Source organism: Oncorhynchus gorbuscha, unplaced genomic scaffold (assembly GCF_021184085.1).
Source record: "Oncorhynchus gorbuscha isolate QuinsamMale2020 ecotype Even-year unplaced genomic scaffold, OgorEven_v1.0 Un_scaffold_27:::fragment_6:::debris, whole genome shotgun sequence".
NCBI lineage: Eukaryota > Metazoa > Chordata > Actinopteri > Salmoniformes > Salmonidae > Oncorhynchus > Oncorhynchus gorbuscha.
In genome coordinates, this window is record NW_025745132.1 from 212,459 (window position 1) to 229,631 (window position 17,173).

Below are 17,173 nucleotides of genomic sequence, written 5' to 3' on the forward strand. Positions count from 1 at the left end.
CGTTTATTGGCGGCTCTCACAGTCTGTGCCCTGTAACGGCAAAGTGCAGACCTCACCCTCCTCCAGGTGCGCTCACAACGTTGGACAAACGCTTGAGCGGAGGGAACGCTGGACTCGGCAAGCTGGGATGAGAACAGAGGAGGCTGGTAACCCAGACTACTCTGAAACGGAGATAACCCGGTAGCAGACGAAGGAAGCGAGTTGTGAGCGTATTCTGCCCAGGGGAGCTGTTCTGCCCAAGACGCAGGGTTTCTGAAAGAAAGGCTGCGTAGTATGCGACCAATCGTCTGATTGGCCCTCTCTGCTTGACCGTTAGACTGGGGATGAAACCCGGAAGAGAGACTGACGGACGCACCAATCAAACGACAGAACTCCCTCCAAAACTGTGACGTGAATTGCGGACCTCTGTCTGAAACGGCGTCTAACGGGAGGCCATGAATTCTGAACACATTCTCGATAATGATTTGTGCCGTCTCCTTAGCGGAAGGAAGTTTAGCGAGGGGAATGAAATGTGCCGCCTTAGAGAACCTATCGACAACCGTAAGAATCACAGTCTTCCCCGCAGACAAAGGCAGACCGGTAATGAAGTCTAGGGCGATGTGAGACCATGGTCGAGAAGGAATGGGGAGCGGTCTGAGACGACCGGCAGGAGGAGAGTTACCCGACTTAGTCTGCGCGCAGTCCGAACAAGCAGCCACGAAACGGCGCGTGTCACGCTCCTGAGTCGGCCACCAAAAGCGCTGGCGAATAGACGCAAGAGTGCCTCGAACACCGGGATGACCAGCTAACTTGGCAGAGTGAGCCCACTGAAGAACAGCCAGACGAGTGGAAACAGGAACGAAAAGGAGGTTACTAGGACAAGCGCGCGGCGACGCAGTGTGCGTGAGTGCTTGCTTAACCTGTCTTTCAATTCCCCAGACTGTCAACCCGACAACACGCCCATAAGGAAGAATCCCCTCGGGATCAGTAGAAGCCACAGAAGAACTAAACAGACGGGATAAGGCATCAGGCTTGGTGTTCTTGCTACCCGGACGGTAAGAAATCACAAACTCGAAACGAGCGAAAAACAACGCCCAACGAGCTTGACGGGCATTAAGTCGTTTGGCAGAACGGATGTACTCAAGGTTCTTATGGTCTGTCCAAACGACAAAAGGAACGGTCGCCCCCTCCAACCACTGTCGCCATTCGCCTAGGGCTAAGCGGATGGCGAGCAGTTCACGGTTACCCACATCATAGTTGCGCTCAGATGGCGACAGGCGATGAGAAAAATAAGCGCAAGGATGAACCTTATCGTCAGACTGGAAGCGCTGGGATAGAATGGCTCCCACGCCTACCTCTGAAGCGTCAACCTCGACAATGAATTGTCTAGTGACGTCAGGAGTAACGAGGATAGGAGCGGACGTAAACGTTCTTTTAGAAGATCAAAAGCTCCCTGGGCGGAACCGGACCACTTAAAACACGTCTTGACAGAAGTAAGAGCTGTGAGAGGGGCAGCAACTTGACCGAAATTACGAATGAAACGCCGATAGAAATTAGCGAAACCTAAAAGCGCTGCAACTCGACACGTGACCTTGGAACGGGCCAATCACTGACAGCTTGGACCTTAGCGGAATCCATCTGAATGCCTTCAGCGGAAATAACGGAACCGAGAAAAGTAACGGAGGAGACATGAAAAGAGCACTTCTCAGCCTTTACGTAGAGACAATTCTCTAAAAAGGCGCTGTAGAACACGTCGAACGTGCTGAACATGAATCTCGAGTGACGGTGAAAAAATCAGGATATCGTCAAGATAGACAAAAACAAAGATGTTCAGCATGTCTCTCAGAACATCATTAACTAATGCCTGAAAAACAGCTGGCGCATTGGCGAGACCAAACGGCAGAACCCGGTACTCAAAATGCCCTAACGGAGTGTTAAACGCCGTTTTCCACTCGTCCCCTCTCTGATGCGCACGAGATGGTAAGCGTTACGAAGGTCCAACTTAGTAAAGCACCTGGCTCCCTGCAGAATCTCGAAGGCTGATGACATAAGGGGAAGCGGATAACGATTCTTAACCGTTATGTCATTCAGCCCTCGATAATCCACGCAGGGGGCGCAGAGTACCGTCCTTCTTCTTAACAAAAAGAACCCCGCCCCGGCCGGAGAGGAAGAAGGCACTATGGTACCGGCGTCAAGAGACACAGATAAATAATCCTCGAGAGCCTTACGTTCGGGGAGCCGACAGAGAGTATAGTCTACCCCGAGGAGGAGTGGTCCCCGGAAGGAGATCAATACTACAATCATACGACCGGTGAGGAGGAAGGGAGTTGGCTCGGGACCGACTGAAGACCGTGCGCAGATCATGATATTCCTCCGGCACTCCTGTCAAATCGCCAGGTTCCTCCTGAGAAGTGGGGACAGAAGAAATGGGAGGGATGGCAGACATTAAACACTTCACATGACAAGAAACGTTCCAGGATAGGATAGAATTACTAGACCAATTAATAGAAGGATTATGACATACTAGCCAGGGATGACCCAAAACAACAGGTGTAAAAGGTGAACGAAAAATCAAAAAAGATATAGTCTCACTGTGGTTACCAGATACTGTGAGAGTTAAAGGTAGTGTCTCAAATCTGATACTGGGAAGATGACTACCATCTAAGGCAAACATGGGCGTAGGCTTGTCTAACTGTCTGAAAGGAATGTCATGTTTCCGAGCCCATGCTTCGTCCATGAAACAACCCTCAGCCCCAGAGTCAATCAAGGCACTGCATGTAGCACCCGAACCGGTCCAGCGTAGATGGACCGACATAGTAGTACATGATCTAGATGAAGAGACCTGAGTAGTAGCGCTCACCAGTAGCCCTCCGCTTACTGATGAGCTCTGGCCTTTTACTGGACATGAATTGACAAAATGTCCATCAAATCCGCAATAGAGGCACAGGCGGTTGGTGATCCTCCGTTCCCTCTCCTTAGTCGAGATGCGAATCCCTCCCAGCTGCATGGGCTCAGTCTCTGAGCCAGAGGAGGGAGATGGTTGCGATGCGGAGCAGGGAAACACCGTTGATGCGAGCTCTCTTCCACGAGCCTGGTGACGAAGATCTACCCGTCGTTCTATGCGGATGGCGAGAGCAATCAAAGAGTCCACATCTGAAGGAACCTCCCGGGAGAGAATCTCATCCTTAACCACTGCGTGGAGTCCCTCCAGAAAACGAGCGAGCAGCGCCGGCTCGTTCCACTCACTAGAGGCAGCAAGAGTGCGAAACTCAATAGAGTAATCCGTTATGGATCGATCACCTTGGCATAGGGAAGCCAGGGCCCTAGAAGCCTCCCTACCAAAAACTGAACGGTCAAAAACCCGAATCATCTCCTCTTTAAAGTTCTGGTATTTGTTAGAGCAATCAGCCCTTGCCTCCCAGATAGCTGTGCCCCACTCTCGAGCCCGGCCAGTAAGGAGTGAAATGACGTAAGCAACCCGAGCTCTCTCTCTAGAGTATGTGTTGGGTTGAGAGAGAACACAATCTCACACTGGGTGAGAAAGGAGCGGCACTCAGTGGGCTGCCCGGAGTAGCAAGGTGGGTTATTAACCCTAGGTTCTGGAGGCTCGGCAGGCCAGGAAGTAACAGGTGGCACGAGACGAAGACTCTGGAACTGTCCAGAGAGGTCGGAAACCTGAGCGGCCAGGTTCTCCACGGCATGGCGAGCAGCAGACAATTCCTGCTCGTGTCTGCCGAGCATGGCTCCTTGGATCTCGACGGCAGTGTTACGAGCGTCTGTAGTCGCTGGGTCCATTCCTTGGTCGGATCCTTCTGTCATGCAGGTGAATGAGGACCCAAAAGCGACTTGGCGAAAACAGAGTTTTTAATCCAGTAAGATACTTAACAAAACAAAAGGCATAATACTACTCGTAAAGACGAGAACAGACTGGAGACATGATCAAGAACTGCAGGTTGCCTCGGGAAGGCACTAGAACCTAGCAGACTCAGACACCTGCTCACCACGCAGCATCTGAGGGAAACACGACACGACAGGGCAAAACATAGACACAGCACGGTGAATATAGACAAGGATCCGACAGGGCAGGTACGGAAAACAAGGAGAGAAATAGGGACTCTAATCAGGGAAAAGGATCGGGAACAGGTGTGGGAAGACTAAATGATTGATTAGGGGAATAGGAACAGCTGGGAGCAGGAACGGAACGATAGAGAGAAGAGAGAGCGAGAGAGTGAGAGAGGGAGGGGGAGAGAGAGGGATAGAAAGAGGGAAAGAACCTAATAAGACCAGCAGAGGGAAACGAATAGAAGGGGAAGCACAGGGACAAGACATGATAATTAATGACAAAACATGACACCCGGTCGATAAGGTGGTAATTTAGTCGCTTTCACTTTACTGAAAGCGATTGCCAAATCGGCATACTCGGGGGGAATGCACACCGTGGAACCCTGGTCTGGACTCTCCACCGACGTGGCACCGATGGAAACTCCCAAACACCTTCCAGAACACTCCTCTGACCACCCCTGGAGAACCCCCTGTCTCCACGAAATTTTAGGATTGTGCCGGGCCAACCAGGGAGTCCCCAGCACCATTGGAAACGCAGGCAAATCAATAATAAAGAAACTGATACGCTCCCTATGATTCCCCTGCGTCACCATGTCCAGTGGGACCGTGGTCTCCCTGACCATCCCTGACCCTAATGGCCAGCTATCTAGGGAGTGCACGGGGAAAGGAGAATCTATCGGCACCAGCGGAACCCCTAACTTAAGGGTGAGTCCGCGATCCATAAAGTTCCCAGCTGCGCCTGAATCAACTAGTGCCCTATGCTGGGAAGAGGGGAAAAAGTGAAGGAAAAAGGTTAAGACAAACATGTGGCCGACAAGGGGTTCTGGGTGAGTTTGATGCTGACTCACCTGGGGTGACCGAGAAGCGTTCCGCCTGCCATCTCTACTCCCAGACGGACCCCCCCCAGCACCGATCAGACGTGTGTCCTCTCCGACCACAGTTGGTGCAGGGAAGGCCTCCTCCTCCGGTACCCCTCGGCGCAGCCCCTCCCAGCTCCATTGGAATGAGAGCGGAGGGGCTGGGTGGTGGAATGCACAGAACCCTCTCTGAACGCCCGCGGGCAGCCAGCAGATTATCCAGTCGAATGGACATGTCAATCAGCTGATCCAGTGACAGAGTGGTGTCCCGACACGCTAGCTCCCGGCGGACGTCCTCTCGGAGACCACACCTGTAGTGGTCCATAAGTGCCCTGTCGTTCCACCCAGATCCGGCTGCCAAGGTCCGGAACTCCAGCGCGTAATCCTGGGCGCTCCTCCTCTCCTGCCTGAGATGAAATAGTTGTTCTCCCACCGCTCGGCCGTCTAGAGAGTGATCAAACACGGCACGGAAGCGGCAGGAAAACTCTGTGTAGTGCTCCCGCGCTGAGTCTGGGCCATTCCAGACTGCGTTCGCCCACTCCAGAGCACGGCCCGTGAGGCAGGAGATGAGGACACTCTGTCATGTTTGTCATTCATTGTCATGTCTTGTCCCTGTGCTCCCCATGCTATTCGTTTCCCTCTGCTGGTCTTGTTTGGTTCTTTCCTTCTCTCTCCTCCTCCCTCTCTCACTCTCTCGCTCTCTCTTCTCTCTGTCGTTCCGTTCCTGCTCCCAGCTGTTCCTATTCCCCTAATCACCATTTAGTCTTTCCACACCTGTTCCCGATCCTTTCCCCTGATTAGACTCCCTATTTATTCCTTTGTGATCCGTTCCTGTTCCGTCGGTTCCTTGTTTTGTATTCCATGCTGTAATTGCGTTTCGCCCTGTCCTGTCGTGTTTTTTTGCCGTGATTGTGTATCACCCTGTCCTGTCGTGTTTTGTGCCTTCTTCAGACGCTGCGTGTGAGCAGGTGTCTCAGTTGACTACGGCCTGCGCCTACCCGAAGCGACCTGCAGTCTGTGGCCGCTTCTCCAGTTGTTTTCCCCTCTACTATCTAGAGGATTTCAGTTATTCGGTTTTGAGCATTAATAAACTCTGTTTCTGTTAAGTCGCGTTTGGGTCCTCCTTCACCTGCATAACAGAAGGAACCGATCAAAGAATGGACCCAGCGACTTCTGACGCTCGTTACACTGCCGTCGAGATCCAAGGAGCCATGCTCGGCAGACACGAGCAGGAATTGTCCGCTGCTCGCCAGGCCGTGGAAAACCTGGCTGCTCAGGTTTCCGACCTCTCTGGACAGTTCCAGAGTCTACGTCTCGTGCCACCTGTTACTTCCTGGCCTGCCGAGCCTCCAGAACCTAGGGTTAATAACCCACCTTGCTACTCCGGGCAGCCCACTGAGTGCCGCTCCTTTCTCACGCAGTGTGAGATTGTGTTCTCTCTCCAACCCAACACATACTCTAGAGAGAGAGCTCGGGTTGCTTACGTCATCTCACTCCTCACTGGCCGGGCTCGAGAATGGGGCACAGCTATCTGGGAGGCAAGGGCTGTTTGCTCTAACGATTTCCAGAACTTTAAAGAGGAGATGATTCGGGTTTTTGACCGTTCAGTTTTTGGTGGGGAGGCTTCTAGGGCCCTGGCTTCCTTATGCCAAGGTGAACGGTCCATAACGGATTATTCCATTGAGTTTCGCACTCTTGCTGCCTCTAGTGAGTGGAACGAGCCGGCGCTGCTCGCTCGTTTTCTGGAGGGACTCCACGCTGTGGTTAAGGATGAGATTCTCTCCCGGGAGGTTCCTTCAGATGTGGACTCTTTGATTGCTCTCGCCATCCGCATAGAACGACGGGTAGATCTTCGTCACCGGGCTCGTGGAAGAGAGCTCGCATCAACGGTGTTTCCCTGCTCCGCATCGCAGCCATCTCCCCCCTCTGGCTTTGAGACTGAGCCCATGCAGCTGGGAGGGATTCGCATCTCGAATAAGGAGAGGGAACGGAGGATCACCAACCGCCTGTGCCTCTATTGTGGAGTTGCTGGACATTTCGTTAATTCATGTCCAGTAAAGCCAGAGCTCATCTGTAAGCGGAGGGCTACAGGTGAGCGCAACTACTCAAGTCTCTCCATCAAAGTCCTGTACTACTTTGTCGGTCCACCTACGCTGGACCGGTTCGGGCGCTACATGTAGTGCCTTGATAGACTCTGGGGCTGAGGGTTGTTTCATGGACGAAGCATGGGTTCGGAAACATGACATTCCTTTCAGAGAGTTAGAGAAGCCTACGCCCATGTTCGCCTTAGATGGTAGTCATCTTCCCAGTATCAGATTTGAGACACTACCTTTAACCCTCACAGTATCTGGTAACCACAGTGAGACTATTTCTTTTTTGATTTTCCGTTCACCGTTTACACCTGTTGTTTTGGGTCATCCCTGGCTAGTATGTCATAATCCTTCTATTAATTGGTCTAGTAATTCTATCCTATCCTGGAACGTTTCTTGTCATGTGAAGTGTTTAATGTCTGCCATCCCTCCCGTTTCTTCTGTCCCTACTTCTCAGGAGGAACCTGGCGATTTGACAGGAGTGCCGGAGGAATATCATGATCTGCGCACGGTCTTCAGTCGGTCCCGAGCCAACTCCCTTCCTCCTCACCGGTCGTATGATTGTAGTATTGATCTCCTTCCGGGGACCACTCCTCCTCGAGGTAGACTATACTCTCTGTCGGCTCCCGAACGTAAGGCTCTCGAGGATTATTTGTCTGTGTCTCTTGACGCCGGTACCATAGTGCCTTCTTCCTCTCCGGCCGGGGCGGGGTTCTTTTTTTGTTAAGAAGAAGGACGGTACTCTGCGCCCCTGCGTGGATTATCGAGGGCTGAATGACATAACGGTTAAGAATCGTTATCCGCTTCCCCTTATGTCATCAGCCTTCGAGATTCTGCAGGGAGCCAGGTGCTTTACTAAGTTGGACCTTCGTAACGCTTACCATCTCGTGCGCATCAGAGAGGGGGACGAGTGGAAAACGGCGTTTAATACTCCGTTAGGGCATTTTGAGTACCGGGTTCTGCCGTTCGGTCTCGCCAATGCGCCAGCTGTTTTTCAGGCATTAGTTAATGATGTTCTGAGAGACATGCTGAACATTTTCGTTTTTGTCTATCTTGACGATATCCTGATTTTTTCTCCGTCACTCGAGATTCATGTTCAGCACGTTCGACGTGTTCTACAGCGCCTTTTAGAGAATTGTCTCTATGTAAAGGCTGAGAAGTGCTCTTTTCATGTCTCCTCCGTTACTTTTCTCGGTTCCGTTATTTCCGCTGAAGGCATTCAGATGGATTCCGCTAAGGTCCAAGCTGTCAGTGATTGGCCCGTTCCAAGGTCACGTGTCGAGTTGCAGCGCTTTTTAGGTTTCGCTAATTTCTATCGGCGTTTCATTCGTAATTTCGGTCAAGTTGCTGCCCCTCTCACAGCTCTTACTTCTGTCAAGACGTGTTTTAAGTGGTCCGGTTCCGCCCAGGGAGCTTTTGATCTTCTAAAAGAACGTTTTACGTCCGCTCCTATCCTCGTTACTCCTGACGTCACTAGACAATTCATTGTCGAGGTTGACGCTTCAGAGGTAGGCGTGGGAGCCATTCTATCCCAGCGCTTCCAGTCTGACGATAAGGTTCATCCTTGCGCTTATTTTTCTCATCGCCTGTCGCCATCTGAGCGCAACTATGATGTGGGTAACCGTGAACTGCTCGCCATCCGCTTAGCCCTAGGCGAATGGCGACAGTGGTTGGAGGGGGCGACCGTTCCTTTTGTCGTTTGGACAGACCATAAGAACCTTGAGTACATCCGTTCTGCCAAACGACTTAATGCCCGTCAAGCTCGTTGGGCGTTGTTTTTCGCTCGTTTCGAGTTTGTGATTTCTTACCGTCCGGGTAGCAAGAACACCAAGCCTGATGCCTTATCCCGTCTGTTTAGTTCTTCTGTGGCTTCTACTGATCCCGAGGGGATTCTTCCTTATGGGCGTGTTGTCGGGTTAACAGTCTGGGGAATTGAAAGACAGGTTAAGCAAGCACTCACGCACACTGCGTCGCCGCGCGCTTGTCCTAGTAACCTCCTTTTCGTTCCTGTTTCCACTCGTCTGGCTGTTCTTCAGTGGGCTCACTCTGCCAAGTTAGCGGGTCATCCCGGTGTTCGAGGCACTCTTGCGTCTATTCGCCAGCGCTTTTGGTGGCCGACTCAGGAGCGTGACACGCGCCGTTTCGTGGCTGCCTGTTCGGACTGCGCGCAGACTAAGTCGGGTAACTCTCCTCCTGCCGGTCGTCTCAGACCGCTCCCATTCCTTCTCGACCATGGTCTCACATTGCCTTAGACTTCATTACCGGTCTGCCTTTGTCTGCGGGGAAGACTGTGATTCTGACGGTTGTCGATAGGTTCTCTAAGGCGGCACATTTCATTCCCCTCGCTAAACTTCCTTCCGCTAAGGAGACGGCACAAATCATTATTGAGAATGTATTCAGAATTCATGGCCTCCCGTTAGACGCCGTTTCAGACAGAGGTCCGCAATTCACGTCACAGTTTTGGAGGGAGTTCTGTCGTTTGATTGGTGCGTCCGTCAGTCTCTCTTCCGGGTTTCATCCCCAGTCTAACGGTCAAGCAGAAAGGGCCAATCAGACGATTGGTCGCATACTACGCAGCCTTTCTTTCAGGAACCCTGCGTCTTGGGCAGAACAGCTCCCCTGGGCAGAATACGCTCACAATTCGCTTCCTTCGTCTGCTACCGGGTTATCTCCGTTTCAGAGTAGTCTGGGTTACCAGCCTCCTCTGTTCTCATCCCAGCTTGCCGAGTCCAGCGTTCCCTCCGCTCAAGCGTTTGTCCAACGTTGTGAGCGCACCTGGAGGAGGGTGAGGTCTGCACTTTGCCGTTACAGGGCACAGACGGTGAGAGCCGCCAATAAACGCAGGATTAAGAGTCCAAGGTATTGTTGCGGCCAGAGAGTGTGGCTTTCCACTCGCAACCTTCCTCTTACGACAGCTTCTCGTAAGTTGACTCCGCGGTTCATTGGTCCGTTCCGTGTCTCCCAGGTCGTCAATCCTGTCGCTGTGCGACTGCTTCTTCCGCGACATCTTCGTCGCGTCCATCCTGTCTTCCATGTCTCCTGTGTTAAGCCCTTTCTTCGCACCCCGTTCGTCTTCCCTCCCCCCTCCCGTCCTTGTCGAGCGCACCTATTTACAAGGTACATAAAATTATGGACATGCGTTCTCGGGGACGGGGTCACCAATACCTAGTGGATTGGGAGGGTTACGGTCCTGAGGAGAGGAGTTGGGTTCCGTCTCGGGACGTGCTGGACCGTTCGCTCATCGATGATTTCCTCCGTTGCCGCCAGGATTCCTCCTCGAGTGCGCCAGGAGGCGCTCGGTGAGTGGGGGGGTACTGTCATGTTTGTCATTCATTGTCATGTCTTGTCCCTGTGCTCCCCATGCTATTCGTTTCCCTCTGCTGGTCTTGTTTGGTTCTTTCCTTCTCTCTCCTCCTCCCTCTCTCACTCTCTCGCTCTCTCTTCTCTCTGTCGTTCCGTTCCTGCTCCCAGCTGTTCCTATTCCCCTAATCACCATTTAGTCTTTCCACACCTGTTCCCGATCCTTTCCCCTGATTAGACTCCCTATTTATTCCTTTGTGATCCGTTCCTGTTCCGTCGGTTCCTTGTTTTGTATTCCATGCTGTAATTGCGTTTCGCCCTGTCCTGTCGTGTTTTTTGCCGTGATTGTGTATCACCCTGTCCTGTCGTGTTTTGTGCCTTCTTCAGACGCTGCGTGTGAGCAGGTGTCTCAGTTGACTACGGCCTGCGCCTACCCGAAGCGACCTGCAGTCTGTGGCCGCTTCTCCAGTTGTTTTCCCCTCTACTATCTAGAGGATTTCAGTTATTCGGTTTTGAGCATTAATAAACTCTGTTTCTGTTAAGTCGCGTTTGGGTCCTCCTTCACCTGCATAACACACTCACCCTCTCTGCTCCTGAGGGAGTGCGTCTGATGGTGGCCAGGTATAGCTCCAGCTGGAGCAGAAACCCCTGGCAACCCGCCGCCGATCCATCATAAGCCCTCGGTAGCGTCAGACGGAGGGTGCTGGAGTCGGGAGATGGGGAGTCCGGAACCGTGGGTGCCGAAGGTGGAGAGAGGAGACCACTCCTCTCCCATCTGTCCATTCTCACCATCACTTGATCCATCGCAGGATCTGATCCGAAGGAGGACGGTGGTGTGGTGGAGAACCCGTTCCTCCATCGATGGGAGAGGGTTGGCTGCTGCTCCTGCTGACTCCATTCGATTTGGTGGTGCGGGATTCTGTAATGCTCCGGGTGTCGTGGGTGTGGAGTCAAATGCAGGAGACAGAGTTCAATGCTGTGCGTCTTTTAATAGCACCAACGCACCACGGGGTGCTCACAAAAGTTACGTTCCCAAACACAGGGAATCAAAAAATACAATGGAAAAAATCACAACCAGGCACAAACACGTACCTTTACTACAGAGCCGAAGTTTACAATGAAATAATCACGCACAACAACCAGGCTGTCTAATAAAGACAAACGAATTAACATGAACAGGTGCTACCACTAAACATACAAGGAGGGGGAGGAAAAACAATCAGTGGCAGCTAATAGGCCGGTGACGACGACCGCTGAGCTCCACCCGCCCGGGAAGAGGAAACACCCTCGGTCGGACTCGTGACAGGACCGCTGTTGGTGTTAAATGAGAATTGAAGGACCGTTGTTGGTGTTAAATGAGAATTGAAGGACCGCTGTTGGTGTTAAATGAGAATTGAAGGACCGTTGTTGGTGTTATACGAGAATTGAAGGACCGTTGTTGGTGTTAAATGAGAATTGAAGGACCGTTGTTGGTGTTAAATGAGAATTGAAGGACCGTTGTTGGTGTTAAATGAGAATTGAAGGACCGTTGTTGGTGTTAAATGATAATTGAATGACCGCTGGCTGTTGGTGTTGTATAAGAATTGAAGGACCGCTGTTGGTGTCATGTTTGTCATTTATTATCTTGTCTTGTCCCTGTGCTTCCCATTCTATTCGTTTCCCTCTGCTGGTCTTATTTGGTTCTTTCCCTCCTTCTAGCCCTCTCTCTCCCCCTCCCTCTCTCACTCTCTCGCTCTCTCTTCTCTCTATCGTTCCGTTCCTGCTCCCAGCTGTTCCTATTCCCCTAATCATCATTTAGTCTTCCCACACCTGTTCCCGATCCTTTCCCCTGATTAGACTCCCTATTTATTCCTTTGTGTTCCGTTCCTGTGCCGTCGGTTCCTTGTTTTGTATTCCATGCTGTAATTGCGTTTCGCCCTGTCCTGTCGTGTTTTTTGCCGTGATTGTGTATCACCCTGTCCTGTCGTGTTTTGTGCCTTCTTCAGACGCTGCGTGTGAGCAGGTGTCTCAGTTGACTACGGCCTGCGCCTACCCGAAGCGACCTGCAGTCTGTGGCCGCTTCTCCAGTTGTTTTCCCCTCTACTATCTAGAGGATTTCAGTTATTCGGTTTTGAGCATTAATAAACTCTGTTTCTGTTAAGTCGCGTTTGGGTCCTCCTTCACCTGCATAACAGAAGGAACCGAACAAGGAATGGACCCAGCGACTTCAGACGCTCGTTACACTGCCGTCGAGTTCCAAGGAGCCATGCTCGGCAGACACGAGCAGGAATTGTCTGCTGCTCGCCATGCCGTGGAGAACCTGGCCGCTCAGGTTTCCGACCTCTCTGGACAGTTCCAGAGTCTACGTCTCGTGCCACCTGTTACTCCCTGGCCTGCCGAGCCTCCAGAACCCAGGGTTAATAACCCACCTTGCTACTCCGGGCAGCCCACTGAGTGCCGCTCCTTTCTCACGCAGTGTGAGATTGTGTTCTCTCTCCAACCCCACACATACTCTAGAGAGAGAGCTCGGGTTGCTTACGTCATTTCACTCCTTACTGGCCGGGCTCGAGAATGGGGCACAGCTATCTGGGAGGCAAGGGCTGATTGCTCTAACAGATTCCAGAACTTTAAAGAGGAGATGATTCGGGTTTTTGACCGTTCAGTTTTTGGTGAGGAGGCTTCTAGGGCCCTGGCTTCCTTATGCCAAGGTGAACGGTCCATAACGGATTATTCCATTGAGTTTCGCACTCTTGCTGCCTCTAGTGAGTGGAACGAGCCGGCGCTGCTCGCTCGTTTTCTGGAGGGACTCCACGCAGTGGTTAAGGATGAGATTCTCTCCCGGGAGGTTCCTTCAGATGTGGACTCTTTGATTGCTCTCGCCATCCGCATAGAACGACGGGTAGATCTTCGTCACCGGGCTCGTGGAAGAGAGCTCGCATCAACGGTGTTTCCCTGCTCCGCATCGCAACCATCTCCCTCCTCTGGCTTTGAGACTGAGCCCATGCAGCTGGGAGGGATTCGCATCTCGACTAAGGAGAGGGAACGGAGGATCACCAACCGCCTGTGCCTCTATTGCGGAGTTGCTGGACATTTTGTTAATTCATGTCCAGTAAGAGGCCAGAGCCCATCAGTAAGCGGAGGGCTACTGGTGAGCGCTACTACTCAGGTCCCTTCATCTAGATCTTGTACTACTATGTCGGTCCATCTACGCTGGACCGGTTCGGGTGCTACATGCAGTGCCTTGATTGACTCTGGGGCTGAGGGTTGTTTCATGGACGAAGCATGGGTTCGGAAACATAACATTCCTTTCAGACCGTTAGACAAGCCTACGCCCATGTTTGCCTTAGATGGTAGTCATCTTCCCAGTATCAAATTTGAGACACTACCTTTAACTCTCACAGTATCTGGTAACCACAGTGAGACTATTTCTTTTTTTGATTTTCCGTTCACCGTTTACACCTGTTGTTTTGGGTCATCCCTGGCTAGTATGTCATAATCCTTCTATTAATTGGTCTAGTAATTCTATCCTATCCTGGAACGTTTCTTGTCATGTGAAGTGTTTAATGTCTGCCATCCCTCCCGTTTCTTCTCTCCCTACTTCTCAGGAGGAACCTGGCGATTTGACAGGAGTGCCGGAGGAATATCATGATCTGCGCACGGTCTTCAGTCGGTCCCGAGCCAACTCCCTTCCTCCTCACCGGTCGTATGATTGTAGTATTGATCTCCTTCCAGGGACCACGCCTCCTCGAGGTAGACTATACTCTCTGTCGGCTCCCGAACGTAAGGCTCTCGAGGATTATTTGTCTGTGTCTCTTGACGCCGGTACCATAGTGCCTTCTTCTTCTCCGGCCGGGGCGGGGTTCTTTTTGTTAAGAAGAAGGACGGTACTCTGCGCCCCTGCGTGGATTATCGAGGGCTGAATGACATAACGGTTAAGAATCGTTATCCGCTTCCCCTTATGTCATCAGCCTTCGAGATTCTGCAGGGAGCCAGGTGCTTTACTAAGTTGGACCTTCGTAACGCTTACCATCTCGTGCGCATCAGAGAGGGGGACGAGTGGAAAACGGCGTTTAACACTCCGTTAGGGCATTTTGAGTACCGGGTTCTGCCGTTCGGTCTCGCCAATGCGCCAGCTGTTTTTCAGGCATTAGTTAATGATGTTCTGAGAGACATGCTGAACATTTTTGTTTTTGTCTATCTTGACGATATCCTGATTTTTTCTCCGTCACTCGAGATTCATGTTCAGCACGTTCGACGTGTTCTACAGCGCCTTTTAGAGAATTGTCTCTACGTAAAGGCTGAGAAGTGCTCTTTTCATGTCTCCTCCGTTACTTTTCTCGGTTCCGTTATTTCCGCTGAAGGCATTCAGATGGATTCCGCTAAGGTCCAAGCTGTCAGTGATTGGCCCGTTCCAAGGTCACGTGTCGAGTTGCAGCGCTTTTTAGGTTTCGCTAATTTCTATCGGCGTTTCATTCGTAATTTCGGTCAAGTTGCTGCCCCTCTCACAGCTCTTACTTCTGTCAAGACGTGTTTTAAGTGGTCCGGTTCCGCCCAGGGAGCTTTTGATCTTCTAAAAGAACGTTTTACGTCCGCTCCTATCCTCGTTACTCCTGACGTCACTAGACAATTCATTGTCGAGGTTGACGCTTCAGAGGTAGGCGTGGGAGCCATTCTATCCCAGCGCTTCCAGTCTGACGATAAGGTTCATCCGTGCGCTTATTTTTCTCATCGCCTGTCGCCATCTGAGCGCAACTATGATGTGGGTAACCGTGAACTGCTCGCCATCCGCTTAGCCCTAGGCGAATGGCGACAGTGGTTGGAGGGGGCGACCGTTCCTTTTGTCGTTTGGACAGACCATAAGAACCTTGAGTACATCCGTTCTGCCAAACGACTTAATGCCCGTCAAGCTCGTTGGGCGTTGTTTTTCGCTCGTTTCGAGTTTGTGATTTCTTACCGTCCGGGTAGCAAGAACACCAAGCCTGATGCCTTATCCCGTCTGTTTAGTTCTTCTGTGGCTTCTACTGATCCCGAGGGGATTCTTCCTTATGGGCGTGTTGTCGGGTTGACAGTCTGGGGAATTGAAAGACAGGTTAAGCAAGCACTCACGCACACTGCGTCGCCGCGCGCTTGTCCTAGTAACCTCCTTTTCGTTCCTGTTTCCACTCGTCTGGCTGTTCTTCAGTGGGCTCACTCTGCCAAGTTAGCTGGTCATCCCGGTGTTCGAGGCACTCTTGCGTCTATTCGCCAGCGCTTTTGGTGGCCGACTCAGGAGCGTGACACGCGCCGTTTCGTGGCTGCGTGTTCAGACTGCGCGCAGAAGAAGTCTGGTAATTTTTTTTCTGCTTCTGCTCCTGGTCTTGCTGGGTCTCAGTCTGTTCCCTGCCATCGCATCTCTCCTGTTCTTGTCCCTGCCCTTGCTGTGTCTCAGTCTGTCCCTAGTTCTCATTTTTTTTTTAGAGTAGTACCCTAGTTTCCCTTTTTATCGTTTTTCGTTACGGTCCTGAGGAGAGGAGTTGGGTTCTTTCTCGGGACGTGCTGGACCGTTTGATCTATGATTTCCTCCGTTGCCGCCAGTGTTCCTCCTCGAGAGCGCCAGGAGGCGCTCGGTGAGTGGGGGGGTACTGTCATGTTTGTCATTTATTATCTTGTCTTGTCCCTGTGCTTCCCATTCTATTCGTTTCCCTCTGCTGGTCTTATTTGGTTCTTTCCCTCCTTCTAGCCCTCTCTCTCCCCCTCCCTCTCTCACTCTCTCGCTCTCTCTTCTCTCTATCGTTCCGTTCCTGCTCCCAGCTGTTCCTATTCCCCTAATCATCATTTAGTCTTCCCACACCTGTTCCCGATCCTTTCCCCTGATTAGACTCCCTATTTATTCCTTTGTGTTCCGTTCCTGTGCCGTCGGTTCCTTGTTTTGTATTCCATGCTGTAATTGCGTTTCGCCCTGTCCTGTCGTGTTTTTTGCCGTGATTGTGTATCACCCTGTCCTGTCGTGTTTTGTGCCTTCTTCAGACGCTGCGTGTGAGCAGGTGTCTCAGTTGACTACGGCCTGCGCCTACCCGAAGCGACCTGCAGTCTGTGGCCGCTTCTCCAGTTGTTTTCCCCTCTACTATCTAGAGGATTTCAGTTATTCGGTTTTGAGCATTAATAAACTCTGTTTCTGTTAAGTCGCGTTTGGGTCCTCCTTCACCTGCATAACAGTTGGTGTTAAATGATAATTGAAGGAGCGTTGTTGGTGTTATATAAGAATTGAAGGAGCTGTTGTTGGTGTTATATAAGAACTGAAGGAGCGTTGTTGGTGTTATATAAGAATTGAAGGAGCTGTTGTTGGTGTTATATGAGAATTGAAGGACCGTTGTTGGTGTTATATAAGAATTGAAGGAGCATTATTGGTGTTATATAAGAATTGAAGGACTGCTGTTGGTGTTATATAAGAAATGAAGGAGCGTTGTTGGTGTTATATAAGAATTGAAGGACCGCTGTTGGTGTTATATAAGAATTGAAGGACTGTTGTTGGTGTTATATAAGAATTGAAGGACTGTTGTTGGTGTTATATAAGAATTGAAGGAGCTGTTGTTGGTGTTATATAAGAATTGAAGGAGCTGTTGTTGGTGTTATATAAGAATTGAAGGACCGTTGTTGGTGTCTGATACTGTGCATTACATGCCTTATTTCTATTTTCCTGCATAAGTAAAAGCAGGAAATGCATCACCTATGCCTCTACTGCCATTCATTCTAATTCGACTGGTTTTGGATTTCTCCCTGACCAAGATGGCTGCCATTTTCCCCCCATTATGGAACTGTTAGGGTTTATGACATAGCCCCTCTAGTAATTTAATATGAACTCTATTACTCATTTCTACACAGACTGGTTACTCCTCTCTCTCAGAAGGACTGTAAATGTTTGAGATC